Consider the following 5,890-nt stretch of genomic DNA (forward strand, 5'->3'; position numbering starts at 1 on the left):
GGGGGTTTCTCTTAGCATCTTTGGTCTGCATTAAAGTCAGCAGTGAATGCTGAGAGCCAAACTTCCCAATGGGACTATTCTCAGAATAGCATTGCAAGCCCCCACGTTCTCATCATTCTCTCTGTCTTCCTCTCTCCCCTCTCTCTTGTGTACATGTAGTATATATGGCACATGGGTGTTCGTGTGTGTGGCCCATGTGTGTGCACATGACTGTGGCTGCTGGAGGTCTACACTCAGGCACCTTGATGGATTTCTACCTTAGTTTTTTAGACAGAGACTCTTTTTGAACCTGGAGCTTGTTGAATAGGCTTGACTGGCTGGCCAAAAAAACTTCAAGGACCCATATGGGAATCCCCTCTGTGTGCTGTGAATGTTTTATTATTACCATTGGTTAGTAAAGAGGCTGGTTTGGCCTATGGCAGGGCAGAATATAGAAAGGTGGGAAATCCAAGCAGAGATAGAGGAGGAAAGGAGACGGGGTCACTGAGATGCCGTGTAGCCGCCCAGGAAGAAAGATGTAACAAACCACGAGCCTCATGGTAAAATATAAAATAATAGAGATGGGTTAACTTAAGATGTAAGAGCTAGTTAGGGATACGCCTGAGCCATTGGCCAAACAGTGTTGTAGTTAATACAGTTTTGTGTGGTTATTTGGGTCTGAGTGGCCTGGGGAAGCAAATAACCGGTCTCCGATGACAGAGAATCCCCTTGTCTCTACCTCCTCTGTGTTGGGATTATATGTGCCCCTCTACCCAGCATTTTATGTGACAGGAGGGGATCTGAGACTGGGTCCTCGTGTTTGGCAGCAATCTCTTTTACCAACAGAGTCATCTCCTCAGCACCCCCAGCTCCAGTTTTATCAGTCAGAATGGGCTCGCTTTTATTGCTGTCACAGCCCCCAAATCTTGCTGCATTAAGGCATAACAGGCTTATTTCCATCTGAGACCTCACGCCAGCGTGTCTTAGCAGTATCCTCTGCTTCATAGAATCCCCGCTTGAGGACACGGGCTGTTGTTTCCAGCCTGACAGCAACAGAGAAGTTGCAAAGATGCTGGTCCAAATAGACCCCCCCACACACACACACACACGCATCTCTGTTCACCTTCCCTTGGCTGGAGCAGCCAGCTACACTTAACTTCCCCGAACTCAAAGTGACAGGACTGTGAGTATCAAACAGGTGACGGCGGTTAAGGCGGTAATGTTTACCACGCCCATTATGGCACCCGCACTTTGAACGCCTTCCACCTTTGTTCTGTTTTATTAGGTTGGCTGTCGGCTTTTGGAACATGATGTAATTGTATTTCACTCGCTCTCTTCCAACTTGGCAGCAGCCCTAATATCATCTGAAATCCGTGGGCTGGAGCTCAGCTCTTCAACAGGACAAATTGGTTCCTCCCGGCTCTGGTTTGCGCTAAAACAGTACCGTTGGTGTTGTCAGAAGTGAGCCCCAGCTTTCCTCCTGTGTTTTCTGCCTTTCCCCACCCCCCACCTGAGCCTAATTGTGAAAAGCATCTGCATGTTTTAAAGGCTCATTATGCAAATGTATCAGAGTCCATATCCATCAACAGATAATTAAGAAGACTATATACATATTTATGAGAGGGCTTAATATTGCTTTAATGAGGAGGTTTACTAGAAATATCAAATCAAGGAGGCAAAAAGAAAAATGATGGGAACAAAAAAAGGTACCCACTTTCATCAGTTCTCGGTAGTTCTGAATTGTCAGAACGTTGAGAGCTGTCGGAACGCGGGCTTCCGATTAGCCTACCATACGTGGGAAGAAGCAGACAGGGAGGCAGGAGATAAACTCACTCCAGACGTCTTTGAAAGCGAAGCTTTCTTTCTTTTTTTTTTTTTTTATAAGCAAAGTTTTTTTTTTAAATATTTATTTATTATATTATGTGTATAGCATTCCTTCCACGTGTGCCTGCAAGCCAGAAGGGGGCGCCAGGTCTCATTATAGATGGCTGTAAGCCACCATGTGGTTGCTGGGAATTGAACTCAGGACCTCTGGAAGAGCAGTCAGTGCTCTTAACCTCTGAGCCATCTCTCCAGCCCAAAAGCGAAACTTTCTTGTTCCAAACCAGAGACTTTTCAAGGAGCCGGCCTCATGTGCCCGCACCTGGGAAAGCATTCGCCGCAGGGAATGGCTACAGGTCTGACATGGTAGTCTCTAGCTGGTGCCAGAGAGAGGAGCGGATGTGCCCCCTTCTCAAGCAGGCAGAGCCCACAGGCATGTACCTTAAGGGAAAGAAGAGGTGCTATCCAGACCCCTAAATGCTTCTTGTCCTGGAGCCAGGACACAGACAGGTGGGAATAGCGTGGATAAGAATTCTGCCTTCCTCACTCTGTGGGCCAGGCATCGCTATGAAGCACACAGCGTGTGCAGTGCCAGCCCTGTCTAGAAACCCTAAGGTCTCTCCAGGAGCTAGCCTAAGAGCTGCACCCCCACTTTATCCAGCTCTGCGTCCCTTCTTTTTTGGCTACATGTCTTCTCAACCCCTTGGGGACAACCCTGCATCAATCACTCTATAGGCCGGTCTTTGGTCACAGTGTGTCTTGGTTAGGGTTTCTGTTGCTGTGAAGAGACACCACGACCTCAGTAACTCTCATAAAGGAGAACATCGAATTGGCTGGCTTACAGTTTCAAAGGCTTAGTACATTGTCATCACGGTGGAGCACGGCAGCTTGCAGGCAGACATGGTGCTGGAGAAGGAGCTGAGAGTTCTACATCTGGCAGGCAATGGGAAATGAACGGAGACCCTGGATGTGGCTTGAGCATCTATGAGATCTCAAAGCCCACCTCCACAGTGACACACTTCCTCCAATGAGACCACACCTACTCCAACAAAACCACACCCCCTAATAGTGGCACTCCCTTTGGGGGCCATTTGCTTTCAAACCTCCATACACTTTGTCATCAAAATAGAGAAGTGCAAAGTATCACTTGCTAGGTGGTCAGGAACAAAAACAGGCTAGATTTGCCCACCACGTAGCCTTGTGTCTGGCATAATCCACATATCTGGTCAATACCCATTTCTTGGTTCTCACAGCATCATGTCGACTGAGAAAACCAAAAGACCATCCAGTTACTTTATATAGCTCAGAGTCAAGGACCTCAGTGGCATGGCCAGTCCGCACCACTGTATCTGGACTGGCATCCTCTGGTCCGTCCTGATGACCTGTGAACTGGGAAATAAATTAGCACCCATCCTGACCCATCTACTGCTAAAAAGAAGCAGCCGTCCCAAAAAAAGGCTCCCATTTAAACAGAGGCATCATGGAAGAAACAACCCTTGTACGCGGCAATTCTGAAATGCTAGTTTAGTGGGGAGCTATTGATTTTATCCAGAACATGTCCCTGAGACACAGCTCCGCCTGCCAATCTTCTTGGTGCTTCTCAGCTAGATATGGACAACGTTTCTTGGGGAAGTGCCACAGCGCTGGGACCCTGACTTTCTTCCTCGAGCAGACTTACAGGTGTAAGGTGGCTTTAGAACTTCCCCAGTCCAAATGCCCCATTGTCGTTTAAATGCATGCTTGTGGTTTCTTTGGCCTCACCAGTTCCCTAGGGTTGAGCTGGTACCATGCTGCGGCCCCCACAAACCTTCCTCTCTCTCTCTACTCTCCCTACTTCCCTTCACATATTCCCACAACCCATGCGCCAGAATTCATTCACACAATCTCATTTGTGCGCTGGAAAGGGAAAAGAAACAGGGTTCAAACGCCTGCCATCTTTTGTCCCTCGCCTGCAGACCTCCACGGCCTGGTGTGTGAGTTGTCCCAACCCTAACAGTGAGGTAAGGTATTGTTTCCAGGAGAGACTAAGATCCAAGGTTAACGAAACAAAAGATTCTAACTAGGAAAGAGGGTTGTAGTTGCCTCCATTACAAAAAGGAATTCATACCAGAATGTCCTTCTTAGCTTGGCTTAACTTCTATCAGACAATGATGGTCAAATACTTTGCACAATATCACGTAAGAGGAACTACTAGAACATCATGGAACAGAGAATAAATATGAGGCTGAGTTAAAAAAAACTCATCTATGTAAGAAATTGAACTTAATTTTTCCATATTGGAGCTTAACATCTTTAAGCCATCTCTTCCTCGGGGCAGAAACTGGATCTCAGTCCATTCCCAGCCAAGGTCAGTCCATTCCCAGCCAAGGTCTGTGAGGCCAATCCAGCTCCAGGTACAAGGGGGGAGGGGGAGACGTCTTCTGGCCTTCTTTATTCCCTGCCCATTGAGATAGCCTTGGCTATTATTTGGTCCCTGGTTTGTGTGGATCACAGCTTGCCCCCACCACTGACCATCTGTGGGCCTTCAAATTCCACGCCCCGCATCTGGATGACTCCAGAGTACACAGGAAGTACCCATGTATTGCTCAGATCATTCTGGAACCTTAGCATCCTCACTGAGGCCACCTTGGTCCTTTCTGTCTTGACTCTCTTCACACACATATGACTCCTGCCCTCACACCTCATTTGCCTGGGGCCTAAGAGTCTTCCCAGGCCTTGACAATGCAGCTCAGGTGTGCTTTCGGTATTCCTTCATTTAACATCAACCACCCCTTTCCTCCCAAGACCCTATTGAATGAGAGAGTTCTCACAGCCTCAAAGACAGTGCTTTCCAGTCTCACAGGTGCTGGCCAAATGTGGCTATTCAAATGCAAAGGAAGGGAAAGTGTGTCCATGGAGCTGTACTGGCTATATTTCCAGGGCTTCTTAGCCATGTGGGCAGAGGCTTGCATTTCCATTGCCCGGGGAGTTCTAGTTAGACGGCATGCTGGCCTCAGGTTGCTTCCTTGGCCTTCTCTTCCTCCTCCCCTCGGAATCTTCACCTGGGGAAGAAGGCCTGCCTGTACGTGGATGGCCCTCCAATCCTATGGACCTTTTGCCTTGTGTTTGTACATAGGTTTAGCAACCCACAGGCCAAGAAGGGACATCTGTGTTTTTTTGTGTTGTACTGGGTCTTTAGACACACTGAGAGTGGGGTGTCGTTATTGTAAGTAGGGTGACTGATCATTCCAGTTTGCAAGGTCAAGAAGCTTTGTGGGACGTGGAAGCTTTGAAGGAAGTCCCGGACAACTGTTCAAGTCAGTCAGCCTAGCTGTGAAGAAGCATGGTTTATCAGTGTCCACAGCTGGCGAGGTAGGGGGCGGGGGGAGGGGGGGCGTATATTTAATTTTCTTAAAATGCATCTCACTTCTGTAGTCATTATTAATTTGACAAAAATCACACATTAACCTCCTAAATTAGACTAGGCTATTATATTTCTTCTCCTCTGCCTAGAAGTTTCCCTAAACCCCACTCTCCCACACCCTTCCTTCCCAGCCCTGGGACTTCCATAAATTCTGGTTGGTTCCCCTGAATATTAATAATGCAGCATTCATATCACGCCTGCCTCGCACCCTCACCAGGGGAACAGTATCAGCTATTTCCACCTTCTCTTGGGGAAGAAGGATCAACCCTGGGTCACCTAGCCAGGGAGCCCCTCGTATGCCTTCTCCTGGACAAAGAGCAAGGGCTCAGTCCACAGAATCCCTATGGGCATTAAACACACCCCTTTCCTTTCCGTGTGTTGTTAATAGCTGCCCTTTGGCCCATTTCTGAATGACACAGCACCAGTTCCAAAGAGAACAGGACTGTAGAGAAGACACTGCCACTCCCCCCTCGGTCTTCCCTCTGACATCTCCCTGTCCTGGATGATTAAGTGTGGGAAACTCGTAAAAATATCTTCATAGAAGCAGCTTGAAGGGATGGGACAGAGGTTGAACTGTTGAACTGTTCATGAAGAAGACAAATGGTTCACTTCCACCCCAGGCCTTCCCTTGTGAGCTCCTTGGCTAGTGGCTACCATCCACGTGTTCTCTTTCCCACGAACATGAGG

Source organism: Microtus oregoni, unplaced genomic scaffold, assembly GCF_018167655.1.
Source record: "Microtus oregoni isolate MIOR12 unplaced genomic scaffold, Mior012 000001F_ref0000356, whole genome shotgun sequence".
Classification (NCBI taxonomy): domain Eukaryota; kingdom Metazoa; phylum Chordata; class Mammalia; order Rodentia; family Cricetidae; genus Microtus; species Microtus oregoni.